We start from the raw sequence: 16070 nt of genomic DNA on the forward strand, positions 1-16070 counted from the left end.
GCAACAACGTCGCTAACAAGGCCAGATGTGTGTCACATATTCCGTGACCCCAACGACATTTCGTTAGCGATGTCGTTGCGTGTAACAGAGCCTTTACACTTAATCCCCGATGTAAGCGCACAGCGTGGAGATTGAGCAATGAATGTGAGCCGCACCATACTGCAATCTTTGGTAGGCAGAATGAACAAATTAACAGCAGATGAAGAATTGGCTTTATTTATTTATTTTACGATGTACATTTTGTGGTATAAGGGATTAGGCCGCATTATTTCTCAGGTCAGTGCAATTACAGCGATACCAGGTTTATATAGGTATTTTTAGGTTTAGCTACTATCACGCTAATAAACACTTTTTTTTACAAAATAAAGGTTTTTTTGCATCACTGAATATTTTTTTTTATTTTTCTGCTGACAGAGTCATGCGAGGGCTTGTGTAAGACTATGTGCGCACGCTGCGAATTTACCGCGGATTTTACCACAAATTTGCAGTGGATTTGCTGCAGAAAATGTTTCTAACATTTCTGTAGTCATTCCCCAGCAAAACCTATGGGTATAAAAAAATGCTGTGCGCACAATGCGTTTTTTTATATCTCCGGATTTACTCGCAGAATTTCCGCTGTGGAATTAATGTGCATGTCACTTCTTTTCTACAGGTCCCTGCGGTTTTACCATTAACCCCTTCAGGCCCCGGGCACTTTCCGTTTTTGCATTTTTGTTTTTTGCTTCCCTTCTTCCGAGAGGCGTAACTTTTTTATTTTTCCATCAATCTTGCCATAGGAGGGCTTGTTTTTTGTGGGACGAGTTGTACTTTTAAATGAAACCATAGGTTTTACCATATAGTGTACTGGAAAACAACAAAAAAAATTCCAAGTGCGTAAAAATTGCAAAAAAAGTGTGATCATACAATAGTTTTTGGGATATTTTATTCACTGTGTTCACTATATGGTAAAACTGAGGTATCTATGTGATGCCTCAGGTCGGTGCGAGTTTGTAGACACCAAACATGTATAGGTTTACTTGTATCTAAGGGGTTAAAAAAAATTCACAAGCTTGTCCAAAAAACGTGTCGCACGTTTTGCGCCATTTTCCAAAACCCGTAGCGTTCTCATTTTTCAGGATCTGAGGCTCATTGATGACTTATTTTTTGCATCTCGACCTGACGTTTTTAACGGTACCATTTTTGCGCAGATGCTACGTTTTAATCGCTTGTAATTGTATTTTGCGCAAACTTTGCGGTGACCAAAAAACGTAATTTTGGCGTTTGGAATTTTTTTTGCCGCATATTTGATAGATCGGGCATTTCTGAACACGGCGATACCAAATATGTGTATATTTTTATTTTTTTAACCCTTTAATTTTCAATGGGGTGAAAGGGGGGTGATTTGAACTTTTAGGTTTTTTTTATTTTTTTTAATTTTTTAAAACTTTTTTTTTACTTTTTTTTTTATTTTACTAGTCCCCCTAGGGGGCTATAGCGATCAGCAATCCGATCGCTTTGCACTATCTGCAGATCTCAGCTACAGAACTGAGAACTGCAGATTTGCTGCTTCACTTTCAATGCCGGCTGTATTCCGGCATTGAGAGGAAGTGAGTCATGGTAGCTACATGCGTCATCACATGACCCTGTGCTACCATGGCAACCGCCGAAAGGCACGTGATCGTGTCACGTGACTTCCGGTGGGGGCGGGGTAAGTGACTGTCATGGCGGCGCCCATATACATATCGCTGCCAGATTTTGGCAGCGAAATGTAAGGGGTTAATGGCCGCGGGTGGAAGCAATTCCACCCACGGGTAGCAGGCACACATGTCAGCTGTTGATAACAGCTGATATGTGCGCGGATCGCCGCCGCCTGCCGGCGGCAGGGGGCGGCTCTTACCGGCACACGATCCATGACGTACCCAGTACGTCATGGGTCGTTAAGGGGTTAATTAATGGTAAAAATCCGCAGGGACCAACCTGCAGAAAAACCGCAGAAATTCTGCGGCAAATCCGTGGCAAATCCGCAACATTCCGCAGTAAAACCGCATGCGGAATTTGCATGCGGATTTCTGCCACGGGTGCAGGATTCTTGCAGAGATACAGAATTTTCTTAAGAAAATTCCATTTTCTAGTGTGCACATGGCCTTATGAAGCATGAGTTGGAGTTTTTATTGGTACTATTTTGGGCCACATCATATTTTAGTTTTTTTGCGATGTTCACTGGATGGATTAAGTAGTGTGCAGTTTTAAAGTTTGATTTGTGATGGAAGCGGTGATACCAAATATGTTTACTTTTTTTTTACATACAATATACATATTTATTAAAATTTTAGTTTTTTTCATTAATTTCTCTTTTTTTTGTAAATATTTTAATTTTTTTTTACTTTTTTACTTAGACCCAATAAGGGACATTACTCTTTATTCATCTAATCACAAGTATACTGTATTACAATGCTTCAGCATTTAGAGGGTTAAAGAGCCTGGGATGGTCAAGTTACTACCCTTGGCTGTGTAAACAGAGGTGCCACTCTTGTGTAAGGGTATGTGCGCACGTTGCTTTTTACCTGCTTTTTACCTGCTTTTTTGCTGCTTTTTCTTCTGCGCTGTTTAATGCCAAAATGGATGTGTTCTTCTATTCAAGCAAAGTCTATGGGAATTTGGGTTTCTTGTTCACACTATGTTGTTCAAAATGCTGCCTTTTTGTGGCAGAACTTTGGTCAAAAACTCAGCTTTTCAAAGAAGCAACATGTCAATTGTTTTTGCCATTTGGGTTTTGCACTGCAAAGCTGAGTTTTTGACCAAAGTTCTGCCACAAAAAGGCAGCATTTTGAACAACATAGTGTGAACAAGAAACCCAAATTCCCATAGACTTTGCTTGAATAGAAGAACACATCCATTTTGGCATTAAACAGCGCAGAAGAAAAAGCAGCAAAAAAGCAGGTAAAAAGCAGGTAAAAAGCAACGTGCGCACATACCCTAAGGCAAATCCCCAGTGACATTCGCATGGGCACAGCTCCTGTGCCCCCGCAATCACCAGCAAGGTTAATGTGAATTCTGAAGTGCTGTGCGCACATTGCTTATTTTTCCCTTGCAAATTTGGTGCAGAAAATAATCTGCAGAATGTCAATTGTTGGTACTTTTTGCCTGCGTTTTTTAGCCTTGCCACCATTGAGTTAATTTAAAAAAAACTACACGGCACCAAAATGCACCAAAAATGCATGTGCTTTTTGGTGCATTTTTCTGCCAGAAGTTGCAGATTTAATGGAGAGAATTTCTACACCAAATCTGCAATGTGCACACATAGCCTTATAGTCATCATGGTTCTGTTTCTCATTCCTTCATTCCACTTGTATATGTTTTCCATAATTGAGATTCGAGTGAATTTATTAGCCACTAATCAAATTTTAAAGGCAATTTGGTAAAGCTGTGAATATTGAATCTCAAAAGATCCTTTCAAATCTACATATAAAGAGACAATCTTTTATTACATACATATATACATACATACATACATACGTATGTCAAAGGAGTCTGTATCTTCATCCCCAGATTGCTTGTCTTACCAAACCTGGTGCCATTATTCTCTTTCAGAAGTTTCTTCTGATGACAAATTAAAGTATCGTATTTTTCATTTTATAAGATGCACAGGATTATAAGACACACCCCAAATTTAGAGATGAAAAAGGTAAAAAAAAAAATGGGGTCCATTTTATATTCCAGTGGTGTTTTACCTTGGGGGTGGTAGCGATTGTGGAGCGAAGTCACAGAAGGCAGGGGCAGTGCTGGAGTAGGGTGATGCTGCAGTCACTACAGTGGGGGCTGTGCTATCACCAGTCGTGTCTGTGATGGCAGCAATTGGGTCTGTGCTGGCAGTGGTGGGGTCAGTGCTGGCAACGGAGGGGGCTATGCTGACAGTGGGGGGCTGTGCTGGCAGCAGTGGATTTGTGATGGCAGTGGTGGGGTCTGTGATGGCAGTGATAGGGTCTATGCTGACAGTGGGTGGGCTGTGCTGGCTGTGTGGAGTAGAACGGTGTGGCAAGTTTCCCAGATGCTCTGTTGGCAGTGTGGCCTTCAAAAAAATGGCACCCACAGTCGGTGCGTGCATAGATTTGGCTCTCATCTCCTTGGCAAGCTGAGATCTCATCAGTACAGTACATGTGCCACCTCCGGGCGCCATTTTACTTAAGTCTGCTGCTGGGAGATCAATGGGCCGGAGGTTGTGTGGGTGCAGATGAGATCTTGAGCTGAGAGCTCCATCTGCGCATGCGCCTACTTTGGACGCCATTAGTTGAAGTCAGAGCATCTGGGACACCCGCCGCACCGCCCTGCTCTATACAGCCACCGTAACCAGCCAGCCGTTCCCACAACCAGCCTGCCCGCACAGACAGCTGCTCGCATAGACAAACAGCCATCCACTGGCACAGACAGCCACCAGCACAGACAGCCTCCATCACAGCCAGCACAGCGCCTATTCTCCACCTCCCAGTAATCTACATTCTGATTTTAAGATGCACCCCTCATTTTCCTACCAATTTTTTGTGAGGAAATTTGCATCTTATGATCTGAAAAATATGGTAGTTTGGTTTATGCTACACTTAAGACTGAAAAAAACCTTCTAAAATTTTGTTTACAGAGTAAGTCAATGTGTGTTGAGGGCTTCCCCTTGTTCTCAAGGTTAGACACATGCAACTGTTTATCAACATACTAATTTTTCCTGCTCGGTTCAAAAAGTGCTTTTCCCTGTTATATACAGTAACATATGATACAGGAAACTCCTTTTTCTTATACTGTACAGATAAAACAAGTTAAAAAAGCTGGCTGAAAATTAAACTTCTATATACAGTACATCAATTTTCACTCCATCTAGAATTGAGCACAAAAATCTGGGCTACTCAGCCTATAGCATAAAGTACGAGCCCCATTCCACCCTATACTCACCTCCATAGTAAAGTGCAGAGTGCAAATTATGCTTTTCCCTAAATTTTGATAATTCCTTCCTACTAATAATAGAACAAAATTCAAATCTATTAAACCCTGTCAGTTGAATCTTTAATGCCACTAGGGGCTAAATAGACAAAATGGCAGTCCAGAACATTTAGTTTCTTAAAATGTAGGTTTTTTAGAATATTCAAAAGAGGACAAGGGAACACCAGCATATAGCCAAAAACTCTGTGGGACAATTCGTAAACCATTTTATTTTGATATTTTTCATCACTGTACATCAATAATCCTTTTTAACTCTATCTTCTGTCTATTTTGGATACCAATATTGCTTAACTTCTACAAGGCTTTGATAGGTGTAAGAAAGCGATATGATTTGTTAGTAATATTTTATACATTTGGGCTGGATGACCCTCTTGTGAGCAAGTATAGTCTATCCTTACTACGTTGATACATCACATTTTAATATTTTGAATATTGGTTATTTTGAAATACAAGTAAACTTTGTTTGCTGCTCAAGTAGATAGTTAATATTTCAAAGAGGAACTGAGAAAAACAAGAAAAATTGTATCACTTTAGGTAAATTATTCAATGTTATCGAGGCCAAAAAAAAAAACAATTTAGAGAAGAATGTTGACATATTTAGCAATTTGCAATTGTTTTGCTATCAGGGGTCAAAAGAGAAAGACACTTAAAGGATTAGAATGGCTGACCTGGGCTGATTTCTGCCAGTTTAATGTACTTTAAGCTCGTGTCACACACAGCGACAACGACAACGACGTCGCTGCTACGTCACCATTTTCTGTGACGTTGCAGCGACGTCCCGTCGCTGTCGCTGTGTGTGACATCCAGCAACGACCTGGCCCCTGCTGTGAGGTCGCCGGTCGTTGCTGAATGTCCAGCTTCATTTTTTGGTCGTCACTCTCCCGCTGTGACACACACATCGCTGTGTGTGACAGCGAGAGAGCGACGAAATGAAGCGAGCAGGAGCCGGCACTGGCAGCTGCGGTAAGCTGTAACCAGCGTAAACATTGGGTAACCAAGGGAAGTCCTTTCCCTGGTTACCCGATGTTTACGCTGGTTACCAGCCTCCGCCCTTGCTGCCAGCGCCGTCTCCTGCACTGTGACATGTGGCTGCAGTATGCATCGGGTAATTAACCCGATGTATACTGTAGCAAAGAGAGCAAGGAGCCAGCGCTAAGCAGTGTGCGCGGTTCCCTGCTCTCTGCACTGTGACATGTAGCTGCAGCACACATCGGGTTAATTAACCCGATGTGTACTGTACCTAGGAGAGCAAGGAGCCAGCGCTAAGCGCGGTTCCCTGCTCTCTGAACATGTAACACAGCGACGTTATGATCGCTGCTTCTGCTGTGTTTGACAGCTAAGCAGCGATCATAACAGCGACTTACAAGGTCGCTGTTACGTCACCGAAAATGGTGACGTAACAGCGATGTCGTTGTCGCTGTCGCTTAGTGTGAACCCAGCTTTAGTCTACATGGAGGAAAAAGACAGAATAGTTTTTATCTTGTTAATTTGTGACACCTTGAAATTGCTTCAAAAAGTGCAACAAACCTTTCATAATGGAAGAATCATTCTCCACTCACCTTCTCACTTTGTTAATCAACTTTCTGGAAAAAAGTATAAGGAAATTAAAACATTGAACTTAAAGTCTTTTTATTCACTCGGCTAGTTTAGCAATTCAGGAAAATAATACAATATAGATCACATTAAACCTTTAATACCTGCCTAGTTTTCTTGTATGAAAAGTTCAAAGATAAAAAGTTTCTCAAATGTCTTGATATTCAAAGATTTGGCAATGAGTCAGTGAAAAACCAAAAGTAAACAATCAATTGTAACAATGTAGAACATAAGGCCTATTTTAATCCTAGCACTTTTTATCTTGGAGTTACCGTTTCTTGGCCTTCTTCAAAAATCTATACGTTTATAAATACTTGGGAACAAACACTATGTCTTCAGTTTTGTCTGCACTAGAAGTATTGCAAACTGTCTTGAATACCAAATGTGAGGAAACTGAGATGCGAAACTTGTTTTCTTGTATAACATTAGGGGTCTTTTGCCCTTCATCATGGTACAGTAATGTGAGAATGACACTGATGCCAGAACTCATCCCAAAATGTCTATAGGATTGCTCCTATTTATGCATCAGATGTTGTAGCGGATTAGTATAAAAGCAGGTTACAGTCACCTGAGCTGCACTCGTCGATCATGGACTATGATGGAGGAGCTTCATGGGAACGTTTTTGTTAACAAATTGGTGACCAAGGGATAGTGTGGGACAGTCTTTATTCAAATAAACTATGTTCTCCTCTTGTGTGTTTTTTTTTTTAAAGAGGGCTGGACCTCACAATGTTTTTTTTTAAATTATTTATTAGGTTAAACAAGGCTAAAATTACCCTTTTGTGCGGCCCCCACGTCAGCAGTTGGGCTGCTAGGATCCGGATCCGCAGTGGCTCGAGGGGTTTCCAGACCCGGGGGTCACGCGGACACTCAAATAAAAGGGGACGTATATGTACGGGGATTGCTGTAGATACTTTGTGACGCCACCCACGGTGTGTGGTAATATGGAGTACTACCGCTGCTGGTGGGGCGCACCCAGTTGCGATGGGATGGCAGCTGGATGTTAACCCCTCTGTGGGTAGTGGTGGATGCCCCGGGGCTCAGTGTCCAGGACACGGGGAGTCATGTAGGCAAGAGGTGGCGTGCCGGGCCGGACTGGGGAATGTTGGTGTACTCACTGTTGAATAATTGCACACAAGTGTGTTGGTAAACCAAGGTGTCAGTGGCCGGCTGCCACGTCCAGGTGTACTCGGGTCCTACACTCGGCTGTTGTACCGATGTCCCTTCCTCCGGCACTCTGTAATTTTCTCAATTCTGGAAGCCTCCGTATGGAACGGGGAAGTCCACTCTGATGCTGTTGTGGTTGGGAGTCGTGCCCGCGAAAACAGACCCTTGGGATCTCAGTGGGTGTTTGCGGATACCCTATCCCCCATGGTGGGCTGCCGTTTCACTCTATCTGGGCTAACACTTCTGGAGCAATGCCTGGAATCTTGCTCACGGCCTAGTGAATTAGAGAAGGGGCTTGCAACTGTCTTCTAACTAGGGTCCAGGTACCCCGCCTGTGCACGATTTCCAGACCAGATCTCTGCTGTCGGTACCGGCAGACTCCAACCCTGTCCCGGTCCACTTTGGATTTCCCGTGACCGGACTCCCGTCGCCTTTGGACATGGTCCACTGCTTGCCACCTTGCCAGTAGACCAGGGCCACTATGCTGGCTACCCTTCACTAGGCTCAGCTTTCCCTTGACAGTCTGTCGCTGTCACTCCTCTCCACTTGCCTTCCAACTTCAACTCCAAACTTCAACTCCAAACTTCAACTACTGTGTTCCCGCCCCCGGATCCTCAAGACACCTAGGTGGGCGCTCCCAATCTGCCTGGTCCTGCCCACTGGTGTGTCCTTCTTACCCTGAGGGGAGTGGCTAGGATTTGTGGCAGATGGTACCTGGTGTGGGATGGTGTTATGTCGAGTGTATGTTTTTGTGTGACCACCTGGCGTCGCCAGGGCGTCACACTTTAGTACCACATGACAGGCACTAAAGGGTGCAAGTGTACAATATACAATGTACTGCAATACCATTTAAACCCTGCCTATACAGTATGTCTGCTCTAATCTAAGCTCTCCAACCTAGATCAACTCTCCCTGAACTGCTTCCAGATAAGAGTATGTCGAGCATTGCACCCCAAGGTCTAATATAAGTCCCAATGACACAATGCAGCTGGGCAGTTACAGTAATGCCAGGAGCCAACATGGTGATATCAATACCATGTATGGTAGGCAATCTATGCATGTTGATAGGGTGTCTATCAGCCGTGAAACATGCAGGACGAGAGCTCGAGCATGGCACTAGAGCACCCAAGATACTTGTTCAAGTAATGAGTGTGCCCGAGCACCCCAATGGTCAGTCGAGTATGTAGCAGTGCTGAGTACGCTCAGTGATCATGATTCCCTACATATTAGCCCTCTTTTTTCATACATGCAGAAATTACTGACAGGAGCTCACTACATTTAGAATAAACTTCATGCAACTCCAAGTGCATTACTGTGCATATCCATATGTAGTTTATTCCACTTATGACTACTGATTACTAAAAATATGTTAGTTGAATAAAACTCCCCAAATTTAAGATAGCATGAATCAGGCACATCATTGCAGTTATTCCCTTTTAAGGCCCCGTTACACGCTACGATTTCTATGACGATATGTTATTAGGGTCACGGTTTTCATGACGCACTTCCGTCGTCGTTAGCGACGTCATTGCGTGTGACACCTATGAGCGACCGCTAGCGATCCAAAAAATGGCAAAAATCGTTGATTGTTGACACGTCGTTCCTTTCCCACATATCGTTGCTCGTTTGGGATGAAGGTTGTTCGTCGTTGCTGAGGCAGCACACATCGCTACATGTGACACCCTGGGAACGACGAACAACATCGTTCCTGCGTCCTCCGGCAATGAGGTGGGAGAGACGTGAATGTGGCTGCTCTCCACCCCTCCGCTTCTATTGGTGGCCCACTGTGTGATGTCGCTGTGATGCCGCACGAACCACCCCTCTTCAAAAAGAGCTTGTTCGTCGGACACAGCGACGTCATTAGGAAGTTCTGTGCATGTGACGCATACTAGCGATATTGTTCGCCACGGGCAGCGAATTTCCCATCACGCACGCATGACGGGGGCGGGTGCGATCGCTAGCGACATCGCTAGTGATGTTGCAGCGTGTAAAGCGGCCTTTAGTCTTTGGAAGAGACATGCAGTGAGAAGCTGACTAGTCATTTGAAATCTCTCCATCTTCTTCTCCTCACCTGTGCTCCGACTCACGCATGTGAGAGAATCAGAACACAATGAATGACACCCAGTCACACTCATAACAGATACTGAGCCGAGTGTCATTAGCATATCGCACCCAATGCCCTCGCTTTAGAGAATATACGCTAGTGTGACTCGGCCTCAAAGTCACTGTTCAGGATTAAAAAAGTATGGTTGTTTTTCAGCCAAAATCAGAGCCACACTTACCTACAGTTTGTATGTAGTATTGCTGTTCTTATGCATTCAGTTTACTAAAGCTGGGATGCAATGACAAATGCAGTCTCTGGATATGTGTTGTACTGGTTTGAAGGAAAGCAGCTTGCTTTTATAACCCTGTCAAAATGTATTTCTGTAACATTTATGTCATTGCCTGTCCCCTCCATTCCTGCTTTGATAATTGGTCCAGGCAGAGTGACTTCAGTAGTCCTGTTTAGCTGCTGAGATTTGTTCCTCTGGCCAGTCCAGAAGCTTTGGAGTTTGGAATTGAATCTTTGCTTTTCTTTCTTTCTGCTGTTATCCCTGGATGGTGCTGCTCACTATTTAACGGGAATCTGTCATCAGGATTTTACAATGTAAGGGCTCCGCTGCTGTCACTGAGGTTACCCGCGGCCACCGCTGGATCAAGCGGTGGCCGCGAGTTACCTGACTGACAGCAGCTGATCGCGCTACTCATCTCATTAGCTGCGTGGAGGTGACCGGAGCGGCGGTGTCTTCTGCTGCTCCTGTCAGCTCCATGCAGCAGAGCTGGAAGCGACGCTGGAGGTCCGTGGATTACGCCGGACATGGAGGGTTTGTCGGGGTTAATAAATTGGTAATGAGGGAATTTGTTTGTGTTTTTTATTTCTAATAAAGGATTTTTTTCGGGTGTGTGTGTTTATTTACTGTCACTTACAGATTAATCATGGAAGGTGTCTCATAGACGCATGACATGATTAATCTAGGACTTATTGGCAGCTATGGGCTGCCAATAACTCCTTATTACCCCGATTTGCCAACGCACCAGGGTAAATCGGGAAGAGCCGGGTACAGCCCCAGAACTGTCGCATATAATGTATGCGGCAATTCTGGGCGGCTGCTGACTGATATTGTTAGGCTGGGGGGCTCCCCATAACGTGGAGCTCCCCATCCTGAGAATACCAGCCTTCAGCCGTATGGCTTTATCTGGCTGGTATTAAAATGGGGGGGGACCGCACACCGTTTTTTTTAATTATTTATTTATTTTTTTCACTGCACAGTATAGACACGCCCACCGGCTGCTGTGATTGGGTGCAGTGAGACACCTGTCACTCAGCGTGGGGGCGTGTGTGACTGCAACCAATCACAGGCACCGGTGGGCGGGGAAAGCAGGGAATACGAGATTGATTAATGGGCGGCCGGCTTTTTCAAAATAGTAAAAGCCGCCGAAGTTTTTATAACAGCAGTGCAGCGCCGCGCCGGGGATCGGGGAGCGGTAAGTATGAGAGAGGGGGGGAACTGACCGACAGACAGCTAGAGGGACAGATAAGACAGAGAGACCGACCGACAGACATAGAGACCGACCGACGGGCTGAGGGAGAGAACGAAACAGAAAAAGAAAAAAGACAGACATCACATGAAAAAAGCACAAAACGTACAGGGAGCAAACAGAGATGTGTCCGTGTCACTCGGACGTGCGCACAGACCCATTGACTTTCATTGGGTCCGTGCTGCGTGTTGCGTGCAGAAAACGGACATGCTGGCGTGAGACACGGCCCACAAAACGCATCACGGAGACGGACTAACGGACATAACCAAAAACGCAATTGTAACCGCTGAGATATAGTAACATTGGTGCACGTTTGGCCGTGTCTCCAGTATACACGGAAACGGACCAAACACGCACGTGTTTCACGGATGTGTGTTTCAAGCCTAAGCTGGGGACAGCATGCTGCAAGGATTAAAAAAAAAAATAAAATCTGTGCTTCTCTTATCTGTGTGCAAGCTATTGTTTACTCATACTAAAGGGTTTATTGTTCTGTGATTAACATTGGTGGGACCCCTCTGCATGTGCAGAGTAGAACTGCATTCCTCCTGCTGTGAATGACACTTCAGTCAATTCACAATCTCTGCTGAGAGACTGGTGTGGGGCAGCTCACTGCTCAGCTACACTCAATTTTGAGATAAAGAATGGCTGCACCCTGTAATCTAAGTTCAACATGGTTAGTTTCAGAATATTTTTGCCTACATTATGCTGCTCTCAGATGAAGTAGCAAAAACCTGATCCCTTAAAACCCCTGATAACCAATCCACACTGCAAGTTGCAGCCTCACTATCATAGTTCTGTGGTTGTATGTGGTGCAGATCTTATTTCTTAATGTATAGTCTGATGTTGAGTTTGGCTTGTTCACTGACGTTTCTCCTGTCTGATATTTTTTTTTGTCTCACATACCTCATTGTTCTTAACTGGCTACATAAGTATTCTTCTTAACAGCTTGCATCACGGATGCTGTGGCCACGGGACAAGGGTTTTTGTGTAGGTGCAGATCCCAGTACAAAGGTTAAAGGGTGTAGGTCAAAGCAACTCCTGGTGTCTGGTAAATTAGGTGGTTAACTTCAAGCATATTTGTGGTTGTCATTTTTAGACCTGCCAAGTGACCAGAAAAAATGCCATCATGGCTGTTTAACTGGCCTGCATATTACAGATCCCCTCCAATTGGTGGTCAATCAGATGCAAAACCTAGCCCAGCTTGACCAGTATCTTACAGTGAAGGTTCAGCTTCATGAAGTTGCTCAGGCCCAAGCCCCTGCAGCATCTTTCTTGATCATTTCTAAACCCAAGGTTAAACTTACTGACCATTTTTATTTTTTTCTGTTAGGGAACGTTGTTGTTTGACCTTCTGGCTTTGCCCAAATACATCTGGTTATGACAGTAAGGGTATGCTGACATGAGCATAGGAATTGGACAAGTGCAATGCGAGAAAATCTCGCATTTCACTCAGACCAATGTTAATCAAGGAGGCAGAGCAGGTGGTCAGCTTTTCTTGCATCCAGATTCTGGATGAGAGAAAATTTGCAACATGCTGCGATTTTCTGCCGAAATCATCCGAGACTTGCCAATACAAGTCAATGGGTGCGAGAAAAAAACTGACGTCATACAGACAGAACACGGACCATCCTAGTGATGTCCTTTTTTTATACAATCCTATCATATAGCAGAGAACACTGTAAATTTTCCTGTAAATGGTCCTGACAGCACATGGATGAAAAGGGAAAAAAAGTTGTCCTACTCTCCTGGATGAGAATGGGACCGTTTTTTCATACGTTTGTATGAGTCCATCCTAAGCGTGTGGGACTCATCATTCCCTGCTGCAGGGAGACACCCAAGCTTGGGTTCTTTCTCTACCTCATAACCTTTTAAAACTCTTCACTGTCAACTTGTTTTTTGAGGTCTTAGGGCTTTCAAGTGACAACCCTGGTAAAACGGTTTTAGTTGAAATTAAATTAACAGCCCTCCACAAGAGGTGACGTCCAACCATATCTCCCATCTTTTTAATTATAGAAAGAGGGATAGATCATGCAGCATACTAAGTGGTCTGCAGAAACATTTAACCACATCACAAGCCACATCCATTTGCAATTTTGTTCCACCCTGGCAGGAGGAGATATCAGAGGGGCGGAAGCAGTGAGCAACATTTAACATATGCCAGGGACTGCAGAGTATAGACTAAAATCCAGGTCTGTATCCAGGAATAAACTAGAGATGAGCAGATCGATTCATCGGTCCAGGATACAAGGTAAGCAACACCTGGCGGCTGGATAGGAGGTCTACGAATCTCTTACCTTTTGGCGTCCCTGACACAGCTTTTGATTATCTATGACTGGCATGACATCATTGTGGGTTATGCTCATCTCTACTTGGGACCTGTGGATCTATTTTTTTCATCCAAGAATTCATAGTTATAGTAGCCAGAACTTTCTTATCTTGATGTAAGATTCACTATATGATATCTGTCAATTTTATGTCTGTAAAGCCGTGTTCACACATTGCCTAAAAACCAAAGTCTATGCAACACAACACATTCGCAAACGTCATGACAGTATGTTAATGATTGATATAATACATGGATAGTCGTTTTGAACCAAAAAGAATAATAAGCCATTTAAGGAAAAGTTAAGAAGCAGTATAATTACGAAAAATAGCAAAGGAAGGATAAGTCAGGACAGGAAGGGAAGAGATGGAGAGTAGAGCGCATCGGCCGGGTCTGATACTTTGTCCGTTGGGCCAAAACATGTTGGAAGGGTGGTGAATATTACCTGAAGTAAGTGGGGCCAAGGTGCCTATCTTCCGGAGGTTAGATTAATTCAAGAAATTTTTTGCCAGAGAGGAATGACTCCCATTGAAACCATTTAGTGGCTGTCGCCACCGTCTGTCCACGTGACTGGGCCATCACCATTTCCATGCGGTGGATCACATTCACCTCCATTACCCACTCGTCTATCGTAGGGGGGGCAGGATCTTTCCAGCGCCGTGGGACCACTGTCTTGGCTGCCTGGAGAAGGTGGCCCAAGAGGGACTTTCTAAAGGCCTTTTCCGAGACATTAAAAATGTATAGTAGGACTGCCTCTGGGCGGCTGGGGACTATGATCCCTGTGACCTCCTGTATAGCTGCTAGTACTTTTTTCCAAAAGACCCCCAAGCCCGGGCAATACCACCAGATGTGGGACATGGTGTCTCCCTGTGCTCCACAACGCCAACAGGTATCAGGTACCTCGGGACACCATGCATGAAGAGATGCTGGGACCCTGTACCACCTGGAGAGTATTTTATAGCTGGTTTCTTGCATACTGGTGGCCACAATGGACTTGTGGGTCAGTCGGAAGCAACGTGCCTACTGGTTCCTGAGGAACGTTTGGTTGACCTCTGCTTCCCACGCCACACAAAAGCGAGGAAGGGACGCCTCTGCCGCGTTGGTTATGATCTTATATATTTTTGATATCGCATGACGTGTATCTATGGACCCAGTGCAAAGGTTTTCAAATGGGGTTTGGGGTGGAAGATGCGCCATAACAATGTTTTGTGAGATTATGAAGTGTTTGAGTTGTGCATATTCAAAATGAAACCGCATCCTGAAATTACAATTTTCCACAATCTCCAGAAGCGGTAGAAGGGAACCCTCAGGGGCCACCTGGTTCAGTCTTAAGGGGCTCCGTTTTGTACTGCCCAGGAAGTTGTTGGGTAATGCCCCCGGTAGAAACTCAGGGTTATCGGTTAATGGCATAAGGGGTCCTCCCGGCTGAATCAGGTGATTGCGTAATGATGTAGAGTGTACAGTTTTCAATGTTTGTTTAGTGCTATAAGACATTTCGATCTTATGTTTGGTAAGGAGTGGCCAGGTCCATGGCAGGGTCAGCACTGACAAGGGGCATAGATCCTGCGCTAGGCAGACCCAAAGCTTAGACCCAGAGCTATGCAAGAGGTCCAAAACTCTGGCATGGGCGGCCGCCATGTAATAACGCCTGCAGTCGGGCAGCCCCACACCTCCTGCGTTCTTGGTCCTAGTTAGAACGCTGCTTCTGAGATGGGCGCGCTTCTTTGACCAAACAAATTGATCAAATAAGCACTGTATCCTGGCCCAATAGGCTGCCGGAACGTAAACCGGGACCGTCTGTATCAATTACAGCAATCTAGGCAGGGCTGTCATTCTAAGGGCGCCAATCCTGCCGAACCATGAAAGAGTACCTCTCTGCCACAAGGTCAGGTGTCCCTCAAGCTTTGACAGGAAGCTTTGATAGTTTAGTTGAAAAAGTCTCGTCAAATGATGGGATATTGATGCCCAAGTATCCAATACTGCCGTGGGGTGGCCATCTGAAGGGGAAGTTAGGTTTTATTGCATTTATTGTCGTTTGTGGCAAAGTAATATTTAGGACCTCTGATTTATCAAAATTAATTTTAAAGTTGGGCCATTTACTAAAGCGGTTTAGTTTTAGCATTAGGGGTGGGAGTGATGTGAGGGGGTTACAGAGGTAAATAAGAAGATCGTCGGCAAAGGCGGCACATTTATGTTCCTGATTGGCGATCCTAATTCCCTGTATATCCCGGTTGGTCCTAATGGCCGACAACAAGTGCTCCATGACCAGGATATATAGCAGAGGTGACAAGGGACACCCCTGCCTGGTCCCGTTATGGACGGAGAAGGGCCTCGACAAAGCGCCATTAATTTTAAGGTGTGCAGTCGGAGAATGATATAAGGCCATAATCCTGGACGAAAAAACTGGCAACAGGCCCATATGGTCCAGTGTTTGTGAAAGCGA

The sequence above is a fragment of the Anomaloglossus baeobatrachus genome, chromosome 1 (genome assembly GCF_048569485.1).
Source record: "Anomaloglossus baeobatrachus isolate aAnoBae1 chromosome 1, aAnoBae1.hap1, whole genome shotgun sequence".
In the NCBI taxonomy this organism is placed as follows: domain Eukaryota; kingdom Metazoa; phylum Chordata; class Amphibia; order Anura; family Aromobatidae; genus Anomaloglossus; species Anomaloglossus baeobatrachus.